Source organism: Schistocerca piceifrons, chromosome 1 (genome assembly GCF_021461385.2).
Source record: "Schistocerca piceifrons isolate TAMUIC-IGC-003096 chromosome 1, iqSchPice1.1, whole genome shotgun sequence".
NCBI classification, from domain to species: domain Eukaryota; kingdom Metazoa; phylum Arthropoda; class Insecta; order Orthoptera; family Acrididae; genus Schistocerca; species Schistocerca piceifrons.
This window is the reverse complement of record NC_060138.1, coordinates 666,057,391-666,074,523: the sequence shown is the minus strand read 5'-3', so window position 1 is coordinate 666,074,523 and position 17,133 is coordinate 666,057,391.

The following is a 17,133-nucleotide window of genomic DNA, read 5'->3' as shown; positions in this document are numbered from 1 at the left end:
TCTTTCACTCTCTAATTTTACCCTAAGAGAGCGAGAATGCTCTCTGACTTCTATATGAAGAGAAATAGATCGTAAATTAAACACTATGCTGGAGGTGATAGAAATATGTGGAGTGCTGTCTGGTATACTTTGATTATTTATGTGATCGAGAATTAACACTGAATGGACGTACTGCACAGTCATCTATCCATGTTCGCAATGATACTCGCAGAGTGGAGAAGGGGTGGTTTAGCTACGATACTGAAACTGGGGAAACATGCTGTCACATCATTGGCCTGTGTTGAAGGTACTGTAAAATTGCTAAAATGGTTCGCCCTATCAACTGTGATGCTTATTATTAGAGTACATCGATGGTGTCTTTCCATCCCATCAGTGCACTGACACGCTGTTGGTTACCACATAACGATTGACTGATATCGCTTTTTTATAGTTGAGGAAAGAGTTTTGCTGGATGGACAGCACCTTCTGGGGTAGATAGCATCGAAACACTGACACGTACATGAGTGCAATATGAGGAATCAGTCGAAAGGGAACGCAGAGCCATCAGCTATTCCATCAGTGTGAGAGACGAGTCTAAATGTAGAGCTCGTGAATCACCTTCAGACCTTAGTTTGGAAACCTACGCCAATGCAGTAAAACTCTTATGATTTCCTTATGTTGTAACTATCTTTTATTTAATATCAGCCGATGTGTGATGTGTTATGCTATCTGCCATAAGAACATGATTTACACCTTGCAGCGTCTAGTTTCCTGCGAAATGCTGTGGATCAGTCAGTTTAGAACCAGGCGCAGGCTTTGAAGTCGAGGAAGAAAAATTAACTGTTTGGCATTGTACAAAAGCGTGTTAGAAAACAGTGTTTCAAACATCTAAACAGGACCAGAGGGAGTGTCTCATGCAATTTAGTATAGTCTGTGGGATATGATCATTCGCCTAGAGTGTTGGTGATCAAACTTTAAAGTGACCTCTGCAGTGCCTCTATATTTAATAGGATCGTGTCACACATGTGGCAGTAGCAGCAGCAGTTTGAGGTGTAAATTCGGTGAGGGACTGGGAATACCGTTGGGAATGCTTGGAGGGCTGCACGATACACTATTCTGCGGAGTATTGCGAAATCTCTTTCTCCATGCTGGACCGCACCACAGCTATGCGTCATGGCGCCAGCATCTGTGCCTAGGTGACTTCTATATTGAATTAAGTTAGTGAGGCTTTCATAGTATTTAATTTTTCTCTATTGGGGGTAGAGAATAACGATGATAGTATGTTGGGCTGATTGATTTGAATGGACACGGATCTGCTTTGGACTGTAGTAACTGTATCCAGTTTCAATATGTACCAAATTGCGCGAATTTCTGCCGGATGGTCAAAACACGTCCTATTGCACTAACTCAGGTCATTCTGTTTCTACACGGGTTGCAGAAGTGTTGGATGTGTCTTTCTCTGACTTATGCTCAGTTCCAACTTAAATTGGAATGATCACATGCACAAAGCTGTAGAAATGGGATCAGTTGCAAGATGCGTAGGGCCTGACAAAAACCAGATTGTAATTTTACTGTAGCCTACAGGTTCGAGGAAGGTGACTCGTTGCAAGATATGAGACTGCCAGAAATATGATTGAGTAGTGGTTGTAATCATTAAAGGAATTGACAGTAGGATGAAACACAGGCATGTGCTTGAATGGAAAGACCTGATTCGAAATCATGGACATCATTTCTAACAGATAACGTAACACTAGAGATCTGAGAAGCTAGTGTACATTTTCTTACAACCTCAATCAGCACATCATCTACTACTACTGTTTGTGGTCCTTCTCAATCAGTCATCACCTATAACTCAGTGGCTATATCGCAGAACCTCTGGTATGGTATTGAGACAGAATGCGCTACAAATACTATAGAATTATCTAGCTGGGGCGGTGTGAGGGAGTCGCAAATACCGCATACATACCACGTTCCTTAGCTGCATCACTTTCAAAATGTGTTAATTTTATCATGAGGTTGCATCGTGGGGTACCTGTTGCTCTGAGAATACACATTCCTACGATCACTATCACGATGTTTGTCCGGAAAGAAACCACCTCATCGTTGATTTTCGGTCAGTATTATTTTCCATCGCGTGGAATTATTTATTGGTCAAGTATTATTATACTTAGTAGTAGTGGCGGGTGCATGATATGTTCGCATTTAAGCATCAGTCTTATAATGTATGTGTTTGTATTTCGATATGTGTAAAGGAGATGACTATGTCCAGTCGTAAGGAAGGTACAAATATTTCCATTTCCAGAGCCATAGCCTTCAGCAGGGTGTATTTCCGATACTTAGCTCATTGTCGACTGCCGTTCAATTGAGACCGCGATCATAATATTTAACTGCAAGTATAATGATAACACATATAACGTGACTGGTTTTCTGGAATGATTCCGTGTGTGCATGGTCTCTGGTGTGAATAATTCATGTGTGCATGGTCTCTGGTGTGAATAATTCACGTTTCCCGTTAACGGCAGCAGCCTTCGGAATGCAGAGGCCTGTTGGAGTGTAGGAATGTATCTGAGTTAATTTTTCCGTCGTCTAGACGACCGAATAGTGAACTAATACTTTGTATGTTTTGGGCGGCTTTCACGATCAAGTGGAAATTTGAGAAGATTGTGTATGGAGGTTTGTTTGTGCTGGACCGTTATTCCCTGCCATTTAAATTGTTCAGTTGACTGCTTCTGCACATTTCGCGCCTTTATTTAGTTGAGAGAAGATCGATTGTGGTGTGTGCATCCAGCATGTGGAAGACACATTTGAATGTTCTCTAGACATGGGAAAGACTTTAGTTGGCTTGTAAATTATAGGGATGATTTGGAATCTCTTACATCACCGACATCGGTATTTGAGAGTGGAAATATCAGTTTCCTCTATCTGTTTCTAGTTACTCAGTGGTTTACAGCACGCTTCACCTCGCTAAAGTTTGGGGTTTGTACAGAAATAATTTCCAGACTATATCTTGGGAATTAGCGATTAGTAGGATGCTGTCTAGTGCTTGAAATCGAAACGGTTCTAATATAATGGCGAACCGTGTGAAAACACGTGTGTCCTTGTAAACCCCGAGTCTGGATATGTGAGTTGCAAAGCGAGAAAGCAAGGAAGCAGGTTCGGAGCAGAAACAGGAGCGCGTTGTTACCAAGGGGATACCATCCCGAATTTGTAGAACAGTTCTGAGAGTGACTTCGGTCCGCTGAAGGTGCTCTGATGTAAAAGGGATGATTTTGTATGGCAGAGCATATGAATTGTGTGTTTACTACATCAACACGGTACAGCGTGACATATTGCTGTGTCGGATATCGCTTTCACGCTCTAATATTCAAGCTTCTGTCCTCAGTGGGAAAGCAGTGTAGTTGAGTAACAGTCTTACCGTATTTGATGATATGTATGGCACTTTGCGAGGTTTAGTTGTCAGTGAAATATGGTGATCAGTGTAAAATAGTTTATTGCCGCTGAATGTCACGTCTGTAGAAAGAAAGAAAAGGCTGATGGTGCTTCCCTAGGACTGAGGAGCATCTTGACATATAGCCAGTGTGAGTGTAGGCATACAATAATTTTTTTGGGTGCTGCACAGATATAAAAGATAACTGCACTGTTTGTGTAAAATGTGTATATATTGTATTGTAAAGTTACTGTGGATTATGTTGTGTAATATGTGTATATATTGCATTTAAAGGTACTATGCTTTATGTTGTGGCATGGGTAGAGAGGATGACTGTGTGTCCTATTGTGAGGGACGTATAGATTCAGTACATTGACAACTGGGAGGGTATGAGAGAGATGGTTTTCGTCGAAAATTATGTATGCTATAGATATTGAGATTCATTCCAGAAGCACAACCGTCAAGAGCAGAAATTACGTGTACATCGATCGGTGTTAGACTGTTGTGGCAATATTAATAATATTTAATTGGCTTCCAATATTCTTGTGAGTCTCGTATGTATTTGGTGAACTGTAGACAACTTTGCGGGTTTAACTGTAAGTGCAATTTAGAGATCTGTGCAAAATAATTTTACAACTGAAACTCCTGTCTTCAGAAAGAAATAAAAGGTCGATGGTACTTCGATACCAGCGGCATCAGTAATTCGGAGGGTAAATTCGATAAGAGCCAAACATAATGCTCGATTCATTCACATCCTTCGTGCTGGGATATAGGAGCCTCCACATAGCGGAGGGAATGTTTGTGTTGAAAGCAGGAAGGGTAACATGTGATGGAGTGGGTACCACGTTAAGTACACGAGGAAGCCTGCATTCTACGTTATTCTGCGGTATTTTTGTAAACAGGTTCAGTTAGGGCAGGAATTTTCGTGCATACAAGCTGAGACATGAAGAGAGAGAGTGTTAACTATTTCTAGGACGCTATACAATTCCACGATCTCGACTCGGTTCTTATTTTTTACGTGGTCACGTGACATGGGTATAAGATAGAGAACGTTGCTAGATACGTTTGCGAAGGTTTGTAGCTACTCTGTCATCAACGGTAAAGACACATACTGCCCGGATATGTCTCGCATATGGGGGCTGCATGAACTCGCCTTGGAGTTCTGTGATGTCACTATAACAGTGACTGTATACTCGAAAATAGAGGCAACTTTCACCTGCATCCGGCGGCAGCTCGTGGCTGTGACTGCGCGCACGTCCAGTCGCGTCACTTCTTGTGGGCTCCCCTTAACATCCTGTGCGGTCTAGTGGACAGGGGGTGACGGAGGGTGCTTGCGCACGTCTGTTGGATTATTTTGCAAGCAGATCTGTAAGCTGTGCTATGCGTTATTTCGACAGTTTACGATTTCGTGTCTGCACATCACTGCGCTGCATAATTTAGGAGGAGTTTGCAGGTCTGTGCAGAAATTATTTCGATGTAGTAGTTTGCATGTGTGCAGGCTTTGGAATACATTACTTTGACTGTCTACAATTAGCAAGCGTGTATGTTGCGTTATTTATGAGTAGTTTTCATGTCTGCAGACTGTGTATTGTGACCCAAAGCACATCAGGGCGAGTGTTTTGTGTCAGTGTGATAAATATAATCCATCTGTAAATAAATTGTTCTGTAATAAATAAAGCACACTCCTTCCTCTCTCCGGTAGCAGAGTGCAGGCTGAGTCATTTCCCCACCAAACCCTAGGAAGAGGTGGCGGTCGGGTGACTTAGGTTAGAGGAGGTGAGCATTGGACCATGTTTCCTGCAGTTTTCTTAGGTTGGTAGAGAAACCCTGAGTGACATTTCTTTACTGCCAAAGTTCAAACTCTGCACCAGTTCATAGGATGAGGTGGCGGTCGGGTGTCTTAGGTTTGTGCGGGTAGCCCAAGTGACATATTTTCCCATGATTTCTTAGGTTAGTAGAGATAACCATGGTGTGATGCATTATCATGTTGTAATTTCAACTTCCTGCTGTTTTTCTGGGGGAGGAGGTTTAGGTTAGTGGATGGAGCCTAATTGACCTATCTTCCTCCAAAATTCACACTTCCAACTAGGGGATGTGGCACTTGCATCATCAACTGACGTCAAGGCCGCCATCTTGGATGACGTCATGCGCTGTGCACGTTAGCCCACCAACATGGGGACGTGCCGGTCGGTTGAGGATCGTGGTGGAGACTATCTATTTCCTTCCAAAGACAGGTGGGCGTGGCACTTGCGACAATTCATTCCAAGTCCATGGTAGCGCTCTCTGGTGGTGTCAATATGTACTAGGCCTCGTGTTGAACACACTTTTTGCCGCCATCTTGGATAATGGTACTTGCATCATCACCTGACGTCTTGGTCGACAGCGCCCTCTGGTGGTGGTGCTGTGTACTACGTCAGTTTGAGTTCGGACTTCATGGTGAACACTCTGTTTCCCTCCATCTTGGATTACATCACAGATGAAAGCTCCCTTTGGTTTTGGTGCTGTGTACTGAGTCAGTTGGTGTCCGGTCCGCCTAGAGAACACACCGGATGGCCGTATTGCATGAAATTGTTTAAATAAACACTTGTGTCCAAGTCCTTTTCACACGAATACTTAGGAGGGGGTGGCAGTCAGATGACTGAGGTTAGTCCAAGTGTCCTTTCTTTTGCGCCATTTTCTTAGCTTAGTAGTGATACGCGAATTGAACTGTGTTTACCACCAAAATTCAAACTTGATGCCAGTCCGTAGCAAAAAGTGGCAGTCGGGTGATTTAGGTTAGTGTGGGTAGCCCAAGTGACATATCTTCCTGCAATTTTCTTAGGTTAGTAAAGATAACTGTGCTGAGAGGCAGTATCCTTTTCGAATTTGAACTACCCGCCATTGTTCTGTGGGAGAGGGGTGTGGCACTTTCCCGCCAAAAGCCGCCATCTCGGATAACGGTACTTGCGTCATCAGCTGACGTTATTGCCGCCATCTCGGATGACGTCATGCGCTGTTGCCAAGTCTACACGATGCTATCTTGGATACATCTTGCAAGAATGGGATGTGGGGCCATAACTACTTTGTTCCATTACTTGCATCTACATCTACATCTACATGGATACTCTGCAAATCACATTTAAGTGCCTGGCAGAGGGTCCTTCAAACCACCTTCACAATACTCTATTATTTCAATCTCGTTTAGGGAGTGAAAGAACGAACATTTGTATCATCCCATATGAGCTCTGATTTCATTTATTTTTTCGTCGTGATCGTTTTTCCTATGTAGGTCAGTGACAACAAAACATTTTCCCATTTGGAGGAGAAAGTTGGTGATTGGACTTTCGTAAGAAGATTCTGTCGCAACAAAAAACGCCTTTCCTTTAAACTTTAATTGGGGAGGTGTGCATTCATAACATTACTGGGGACTTGGTGTGTTCTCAGCACCCGACATAAATATAATACTGTCTTTTCGATTTTTTCTTAAATTGTTTCTTATACAATAATACCCCCCCCCCCCCCCATGAACCATGGACCTTGCTGTTGGTGGGGAGGCTTGCGTGCCTCAACGATACAGATAGCCGTACCGTAGGTGCAACCACAATGGAGGGGTATCTGTTGAGAGGCCAGACAAACGTGTGGTTCCTGAAGAGGGGCAGCAGCCTTTCCAGTAGTTGCAGGGGCATTGTAACACTAACCAAAACGGCCTTGCTGTTTTGGTACTGCGAACGGCTGAAAGCAAGGGGAAACTACAGCCGTAATTTTTCCCAAGGGCATGCAGCTTTACTGTATGATTAAATGATGATGGCGTCCTCTTGGGTAAAATATTCCGGCGGTAAAATAGTCCCCCATTCAAATCTCTGGGCGGGGACTACTCAAGAGGACAAGAGAACGAAAACTGGCGTTCTATGGATCAGAGTGTGGAATGTCAGATCCCTTAATCAGGCAGGTAGGTTAGAAAATTTAAAAAGGGAAATGGATAGGTTAAAGTTAGATATAGTGGGAATTAGTGAAGTTCGGTGGCAGGAGGAACAAGACTTTTGGTCAGGTGAATACAGGGTTATAAATAAAAAATCAAATAGGGGTAATGCAGGAGTAGGTTTAATAATGAATAAAAAAATAGGAGTGCAGGTAAGTTACTACAAACAGCATAGTGAATGCATTATTGTGGCCAAGATAGACATGAAGCCCACGCCTACTACAGTAGTACAAGTTTATTTATTTTATTTTATTTTATTTATTTATTTATTGTTCCATAGGACCAAATTAAGGAGAAGTCTCCATGGTTATGGAACGAGTCAATACATGAAATTATAACACGATATTAGAAACAGATAAAATGAAATATAAAAAAACATATTCAGGTGACAAGTCGTAAGTTTAAATAAAGAAAATCAACAATGTAACACTGGAATTTGTTTAATTTTTTAGCTCTTCCAGGAGCTCCTCGACAGAATAGAAGGAGTGAGCTATGAGGAAACTCTTCAGTTTAGACTTAAAAGAGTTTGGGCTACTGCTACGATTTTTGAGTTCTTGTGGTAGCTTACTGAAGATGGATGCAGCAGAATACTGCACTCCTTTCTGCACAAGAGTCAAGGAAGTGCATTCCACATGCAAATTGGATTTCTGCCTAGTATTAACTGAGTGAAAGCTGCTAACTCTTGAGAATAGGCTAATATTGCTAACAACAAATGACATTAAAGAAAATATATACTGTGAGGGCAATGTCAGAATTCCCAGACTACTGAATAGGGGTCGACAAGAGGTTCTCGAACTTACACCACATATAGCTCGAACAGCCCGTTTTTGAGCCAAAAATCCCCTTTTTGTATCAGAAGAATTACCCCAAAAGATAATACCATACGACATAAGCGTATGAAAATATGCGAAGTAGACTACTTTTCGTGTTGAAGTGTCACTTATTTCAGATACTATTCTAATGGTAAGTAAAGCAGCATTTAGTTTCTGAACAAGATCCTGGACATGGGCTTTCCACAACAGCTTACTATCTATCCAAACGCCTAGGAACTTGAACTGTTCCATCTCACTTATAATATGCCCATTCTGTCTGATCAAAATATCGGTTCTTGTTGAATTGTGAGTTAGAAACTGTAAAAACTGAGTCTTACTGTGATTTAGCATCAAATTATTTTCCACAAGCCATGAACTTATTTAATGAACTACATTATTTGATACTGCTTCAATATTACGCACAAGATTCTTCACTATCAAGCTGGTGTCATCAACAAACAGAAATATTTTTGAATCACCTGTAATACTGGAAGGCATATCATTTATATAAATAAGAAACACCAGTGGCCCCAGCATCGACCCTTGGGGAACGCCCCACTTAACAGTGCCCCTCTGGGACTGAACATCACTACCACTCTCAATATAGCGGAGAATTACCTTCTGCTTTCTGTTCTTAAAGTAAGAGGTGAACCAATTGTAAGCTACTCCCCTTACTCCATAATGGTCCAACATCTGCAGTAATATTTTGTGGTCAACACAGTCAAAAGCCTTCGTTAAATCAAAGAAAACACCTAGCGTTCACAACCTTTTATTTAATCCGTCCAAAACCTCACAGAGAAAGGAGAATATAGCATTTTCAGTTGTTAAACCATTTCTAAAACCAAACTGTACATTTGACAGCAAATTATGTGAATTTAAATGCTCCTGTAACCTTGTATTTACAACCTTCTCGATAACTTTAGCAAACACCGATGGCATAGAAATAGGTCTAAAATTGTCAACATTATCAAAGTGGCTTCACTACCGAGTACTTTAATCGGTCAGGAAACTGACCACTCCTAAAGGAAAAGTTACAGATATGGCAAAGTACTGGGCTAACATACATAGAACAATACTTCAGTATTCTGCTAGATACCCCATCAGATCCATGAGAGTTCTTGGTCTTTAGTGATTTAATTATTAACTCAATCTCCCTCTTGTTAGTATCATGGCGGAGCATTTTAGGTAACAGTCTCGGAACTTTTTTCTAAGAGCGCTATATGATTCCCTGTTGGGACTAGGTTTCTATTTAGTTCACCTGCTATATTCAGAAAGTGATTATTAAATACTGCACATATATGCGACTTATCAGTAACACAGACATTCCCACTATGCACTGATTCTATATCCTCGACCTGTCTCTGCAGACCAGCCACTTCCTTTACGACTGACCATATGGTTTTAATTTTAGCCTGAGACTTAGCTATTCTATCTGCATACCACATACTTTTTGCCTTCTTAATAACATTTTTAAGCACCTTACAATACTGTTTGTAATGGGCTGCTGCATTTAGATTTTGACTGTTTCTAACGTTTTGATATAATTGCCACTTTGTTCTACAAGATACTCTTATCCCTCTAGTCAGCCACCCAGGCTGCCTGTTTGTGCTAGTACCCTGTTTTGAACGTTCTAACGGAAAGCAACTTTCAAAGAGCACGAGAAAAGTCTTGAGAAAAGCATTATATTTATCGTCTACTGTATCAGCGCTATAAACATCTTGCCACTCTTGTTCCTTGATAAGGTTTACAAAGATCTCTACAGCAACTGGATCAGCTTTCCTAAACAGCCAATGGCTATATTTAACACGTGTTGCAGCACAAAAATCTTTTAGAGTTAAAATTTGTGCATCATGATCTGAAAGGCCATTCACCTTTTTGCTAACAGTAATGAGGAATGAACAAAAATGTTGTCTATGGTTGTTCTACTGTTCCCTTGTACTCTCGTTGGAAAGAATACAGTTTGCATAAGATTATATGAATTAAGGAGGTCTACCAGCATCCTCTTCCTTGCACGATCACTTATACAGTTAATATTTAAGTCACCACATATAACTAACTTTTTGTATTTCCTATAAAGTGAACCAAGAACCTCCTCTAGCTTTAGCAAAAATGTTGTGAAATCGGAGTCTGGGGATCTATAAATAACAACAGTTAAAAGTTTAGCTCCGTTAAATTTAACCACACCTGCACAACATTCAAACACCTTTTCAGTGTAGTACTTTGAAACATCAATTGACTCAAATGGGATGCCGTTTTTCACATGCATGGCTACTCCTCCCCCACACCGCAAAGAGCTCCTCGAAAAGCTGCCACCTAGCTCTGCAGATGATGAAGAAATTGATGAAATGTATGATGAGATAAAAGAAATTATTCAGGTAGTGAAGGGAGACGAAAATTAAATAGTCATGGGTGACTGGAATTCGACAGTAGGAAAAGGAAGAGAAGGAAACGTAGTAGGTGAATATGGATTGGGGCTATGAAATGAAAGAGGAAGCCACCTAGTAGAATTTTGCACAGAGCATAACTTAATCATAGCTAACACTTGGTTCAAGAATCATGAAAGAAGGTTGTATACATGGAAGAATCCTGGAGATACTAAAAGGTATCAGATAGATTGTATAATGGTAAGACAGAGATTTAAGAACCAGGTTTTAAATTGTAAGACATTTCCAGGGGCAGATGTGGACTCTGACCACAATCTATTGGTTATGACCTGTAGATTAAAACTGAAGAAACTGCAAAAAGGTGGGAATTTAAGGAGATGGGACCTGGATAAACTGAAAGAACGAGAGGTTGTAGAGAGTTTCAGGGAGAGCATAAGGGAACAATTGACAGGAATGGGGGAAAGAAATACAGTAGAAGAATGGGTAGCTTTGAGGAATGAAATAGTGAAGGCAGCAGAGGATGAAGTAGGTAAAAAGACGAGGGCTAGTAGAAACCCTTGGGTAACAGAAGAGATACTGAATTTAATTGATGAAAGGAGAAAATACAAAAATGCAGTAAGTGAAGCAGGCAAAAAGGAATACAAACATCTAAAAATTAAATCGACAGGAAGGGCAAAATGGCTAAGCAGGGATGGCTAGATGACAAATGTAAGGATGTAGAGGCTTATCTCACAGGGGTAAAATAGATACTGCCAACAGGAAAATTAAAGAGACCTTTGGAGAAAAGAGAACCACTTGTATGAATATCAAGAGCTCAGATGGAAACCCACTTCTAAGCAAAGAAGGGAAAGCAGAAAGGTGGAAGGAGTATATAGAGGGTCTATACAGGGGCGATGTTCTTGAGGACAATATTATGGAAATGGAAGAAGAGGTAGATGAAGATGAAATGGGAGATATGATACTGCATGAAGAGTTTGACAGAGCACTGAAAGACCTGAGTCGAAACAACGCCCCGGGAGTAGACAACATTCCATTAGAACTTCTGACGGCCTTGGGAGAGCCAGGCCTAACAAAACTCCACCATCTGGTGAGCAAGATGTATGAAACAGGTGAAATTCCCTCAGACTTAAAAGAAGAATATAGTAATTCCAATCCCAAAGAAAGCAGGTGTTGACAGATGTGAAAATTACCGAACTATGAGTTTAATAAGTCACAGCTGCAAAATACTAACATGAATTCTTTACAGACGAATGGAAAAACTGGTAGAAGCTGACCTCGGGGAAGATCAGTTTGGATTCCGTAGAAATGTTGGAACACGTGAGGCAATACTGACCCTACGACGTATCTTAGAAGAAAGATCAAGGAAGGACAAACCTACGTTTCTAGCATTTGTAGACTTAGAGAAAGCTTTTGATAATGTTGACTGGAATACTCTCTTTCAAATTCTGAAAGTGGCAGTGGTAAAATACAGGGAGCGAAAGGCTATTTACAATTTGTACAGAAGCCAGATGGCAGTTATAAGAGTCGAGGGGCACGAAATGGAATCAGTAGTTGGGAAGGGAGTGAGACAGGGTTGTAGCCTCTCCCTGATGTTATTCAATCTGTATATTGAGCAAGCAGTAAAGGAAACAAAAGAAAAGTTCGGAATAGGTATTAAAATCCATGGAAAAGAAATAAAAACATTGAGGTTCGCCGATGACATTGTAATTCTGTCAGAGACAGCAAAGGACTTGGAAGAGCAGTTGAACGGAATGGACAGTGTCTTGAAAGGAGGATATAAAATGAACATCAACAAAAGCAAAACGAAGATAATGGAAAGTAGTCGAATTAAGTCGGGTGATGCTGAGGGAATCTGATTAGGAAATTAGACACTTAAAGTAGTAAAGGAGTTTTGCTATTTGGGGAGCAAAATAACTGATGATGGTCGAAGTAGAGAGGATATAAAATGTAGACTGGCAATGGCAACGAAAGCGTTTCTGAAGAAGAGAAATTTGTTAACATCGAGTATAGATTTAAGTGTCAGGGAGTCGTTTCTGAAAGTATTTGTATGGAGTGTAGCCATGTATGGAAGTGAAACATGGACGATAAACAATTTAGACAAGAAGAGAATATAAGCTTTCGAAATGTGGTGCTACAGAAGAATGATGAAGATTAGATGAGTAGATGACATAACTAATCAGGAGGTACTGAATAGGATTGGGGAGAAGAGGAGTTTGTGGCACAACTTGACTAGAAGCAGGGATCGGTTGGTAGGACATGTTCTGAGGCATCAAGGGATCACAAATTTAGCATTGGACTCAGGACTGAAGACGACAGCAACAACAACAGACAATAAACATCGCATTTAGTCTTTTATTAATTTATTTAAGTACAATTTTAATCACTAAGGTACTCGAATAATTATCTGTAACTGACAAATCAATAACGTGTGAAATGGTTTCAAATGTTCGTACACATACTATTTTTCGAATTAATCAAATAAGAAAAGCTTTAACCATTTTAAAATTATTTAGAGATGTTAACAGACATATTTATATAACTTAAAACATCATTTATGTCAAAAGTCTAGAGAAAAAACACATTGCAACACTGAACATTTTCATCATCACTGGAAGAAGATTCTGAATTGATACATTTACTGCAGCCGTTTTTCATATGATTTATACACAGAAATTGGTTACACTTGCAACAGAAGAACTTGGTTTTTTTGTTAGCATTTCTTGGACAGACTGTGCATTTTCCTGATGTGCGTTCATTTCTTTGAACTGCTGGAATAAACTTCAGTCAGGTGGATCTTGGTAAGCCGAGTTTGAAGTTCTTTTTAAAACCTGAGGATGCACAACCTCCTGCCCCACCTGTCTTATAAATTCCCTTCTTTTCACAGCAAAACTGGGGATGTTGCTCTTCATTATAACTTGAGCACTAATGCAAGCAGTATCTACCATCCGAAAGAACACCGCTAATGGCCATCGTTTTGTTTTTCTTGCTACGATGTATGTTGCACACAGCTTGCCAATTTGTCAACTCCGCCTTTTGTAAGGTACTCCATCAGTCCTATTAGGTAAGGTTCTCACACCGTACAGCAGTACTCTGAAAGAGGATGGGCAAGTGTAGTGTAGGTAGTCTCCTTAGTATATCTGCTACATTTTCTAAGTGTACTGCCAACAAAACGCAATCTTTGGTTAGCCTTCCCCACAACATTTTCTAAATGTTCCTTCCAATTTAAGTTGCTCGTAATTGTAATTCCTAGGTATTTAGTTGAATTTACGGCCTTTAGATTTGACTGATTTATCGTGTAACCGAAGTTTCACGAATTCCTTTTATCACACATATGGACGACCTCACACTTCTCGTTATTTAGGGTCAACTGCCAATTTTCGCACAATTCAGATATCTTTTCTAAATCGTTTTGAAATTTTGTTGTTTTGATGTTCTGATAACTATTAGTCGATAAACGACAGCGTCATCTGCAAACGCAGGTCGCTGTGGCCGAGCGGTTATAGGCGCTTCAGTCTGGAACCGCGCGACCTATACGGTCGCAGGTTCGAGTCCTGCCTCGGGCATGGAATGCATGTGATGTCCTTAGGTTAGTTAGGTTTAACTAGTCTAAGTTCTAGGGGACTGAGAACCTCAGATGTTAAGCACCATAGTGCTCAGAGCCATTTGAACTATATGCAAACAACCTAAGACGGATGCTCACATTGCTCCTAAACGTTTATATAGATAAGGAACAGCAAACGGTCCATAACAATACCTTGGGGAACGCCAAAAATCACTTCTGCTTTACTTTCCGTCAATTACTACGAACTGAGACCTCTCTGACAGGAAATCACAAATCCAGTCACATAACTGAGACGATATTCCATAAGCACGCGATTTCACTACAAGCCGTTTGTGTGGTACAATGTCAAAAGCCTTCCGGAAATTCAGAAATACGGAATCGATCTGAAATCCCTTGTCAATAGCACTCAACACTTCATGCGATTAAAGAGCTAGATGAGTTTCACATGAACGATATTTTCTAAACTCATGTTACTGTGTGTCAAAAGACCGTTTTCTTTGAGGTAATTCTTAATGTTCGAACACAATATATGTTCCAAAATCCTGCTGCATATCGACGTTAATGATATGGGCCTGTAATTTAGTGTATTACTCCTACTACCTTTCTTGAATATTGGTGTGACCTGTGCAACTTTCCAGTTTTTGGGTACAAATCTTTCGTCGAGTGAATGGTTATATATGGTTGTTAAGTATGGCAGGCCACACTGGCTTTCCGCGCAGACTGTTGGTGAAACAGCGTGACGTCACTAGGAATACGGGAAGCGAGAAGCGGGAGCCGAGAACACTACACGTGGATTGTTAATGCAAAAGCAAATTCTCGAATCCCTGCCTTGAAATAAACAGAATGCAGTTGCTAGTTAGCTGCTCTTCTAGTTGGCCGATTGGTACTATTATGAGCAAAAGTAGAAATCAGTGTTCTATTGCTGAATGCAAAAATATTTCAGATAAGCTGCGGATGTCGTTTACCATCGATTTCCATAAGACAACTACAGCGCAAATGAATGCCAAGTCGTAAAAGAACTGATTCTCTTAATGTGAATAATGGAAGGATTTGTTGATAACATTTCCTTCCCGAACATTTTAAACGGGACTTAAAAATGAACTTTCGGGGTTTTCTTTGAAAAAATAATTAAAAGTTACAAAAAATTCCAAATTGACACAGAGATGCATCCAAAGTTGTCGCAAACACCAGTAAGGACAACAAAATTCATCCTCTGTTCGAACACGTTTCTATGTGCTATTGGCTTTGCAATTAAACGCGCATTGCTTTTTATAGGGATAGCCCATGTGAAAAGAAGAAAGTGCGCTGTCTGCTTTAGAAGGTTTATCTTGGAAGGAAACTAAATTATATGAGTCTACCAACACAGAGGGAGTTCTTGACCTAGATGTTTCTGTTAAACACGAAATAAATTAAAAACTAAGATACAACTGCTAAGGAGAGATAACAAGCAACAGGGTCCTACAAGCCAAGTATTTGAAGTATGTTGTGGAAGTACACATATGTGCTTATATATCCACATGACAACTCTGCATTTCTCAATTAAGTACCCGGCAGAGGATTCATCTAACCACCACTCAAACAGCGCACAGGAACATTTAAATCTTTCCGTGTGAGCTCCGCTTTCTCTTATTAGGACGATCATTTCCATACAATTGGTGACTGAAATTTCATGAGAAGATTCTACCGCCACGAGAAAGTCTTTGTTTTAATGATTGCCAACCCAATTCACTTATCACATTCGTAGCACTCTCTCCCCTATTTCGTGATAATATGGAAGGAGCTGCCCTTCTTTGAACTTTTTCGATGTCCTCCTCCGTCAGTTGCATCTGATGTGGCTCCCACACAACACAGAAATACTACGTAAAGGGGGCGGACAAGCGTAGTGCAAGCAGTCTCTTTAGTAGCCATGTTGCATTTTTTAAGTGTTCTGCCTATAAAGCTTAGTATTTGGTTCGGATTATCCACAACATTATCTTTGTAACCACCCAACTTCAGTTATTTAGTAATTAGTTGAATTTATAGTCTTTAGATTTGTGTGCTTTATTGTGTAACGGAAATTTAGCGGATTCCTTTTAGTATACATGTGATGACTTCACATTCTCATTATTTACAGTTAGTTGCCAGTTTCCTTCTGCAATAAGACAACAAATTAGACAGTCTTCCGCACTAGGCCAGATTCAATCTTGCACTGACAGTTCTTTGGATTCAGTCTCAGAGAAACTACTTTTGGATTCAGATTACATCGCCAGTAATCACTAGAACTCCGTAATCTCCAGAATTGAGCTTACTTCTCCTTAAATTAAGTAGTTCAATAAAGTAAACGAGTCTAAAGGGACTTTTGCAGTTTTCATCGCGACATGTTGCTAACTTTCCCCTTTCAATTGACATATAATTTATTCAGTTCAGAAAACAACTATTTTTAAAATATATTCTGCATGGGCGTGACCCACTGTGGCGCTGGAAATCTGCTGTCAAATATTGTGCTCCTGACTACTTGCTCATCATGTATATTTTAGTGATGAGAGAGAAAAGAAGTGTTACAAAATAAATGTTGTGGCTAACCTGTGATAGTTCGATATATATCGTTCCCTCGATTGTCGTGTGATTCATGTTTATTTAATAATTTATTTATTTTTAGTTTTGAAAATTTTGGTTGTGAAATTTGTTCATTTAAGTCTTTTTATTGAAGGATAATCATGGGTGACCGTAGAATGGCTAGAAATTCTCTTGAGGCTTTTAAGTAAAGAAGAAATGTTGGAAAGCCATAGGTAGGTGTCAATACCGTAAGCAATAAAGACGATAATCAAATGTGTGAACACAACCTTGCTGGTACACCTGTCCATTGCATTGAAAGTGAGAGCGGAAGTACTTTGCAGAGGGAGCTTGGTTCAGTTAGTGAAAAGTATTAATGTTTTATGGGTGACTAGGATGTGAATGAAATATTTGATATGTCATTTCTCAACGGCATTTCTGCTTTGTGAAGTCGATCTGGAACATACTATAAAAAATAG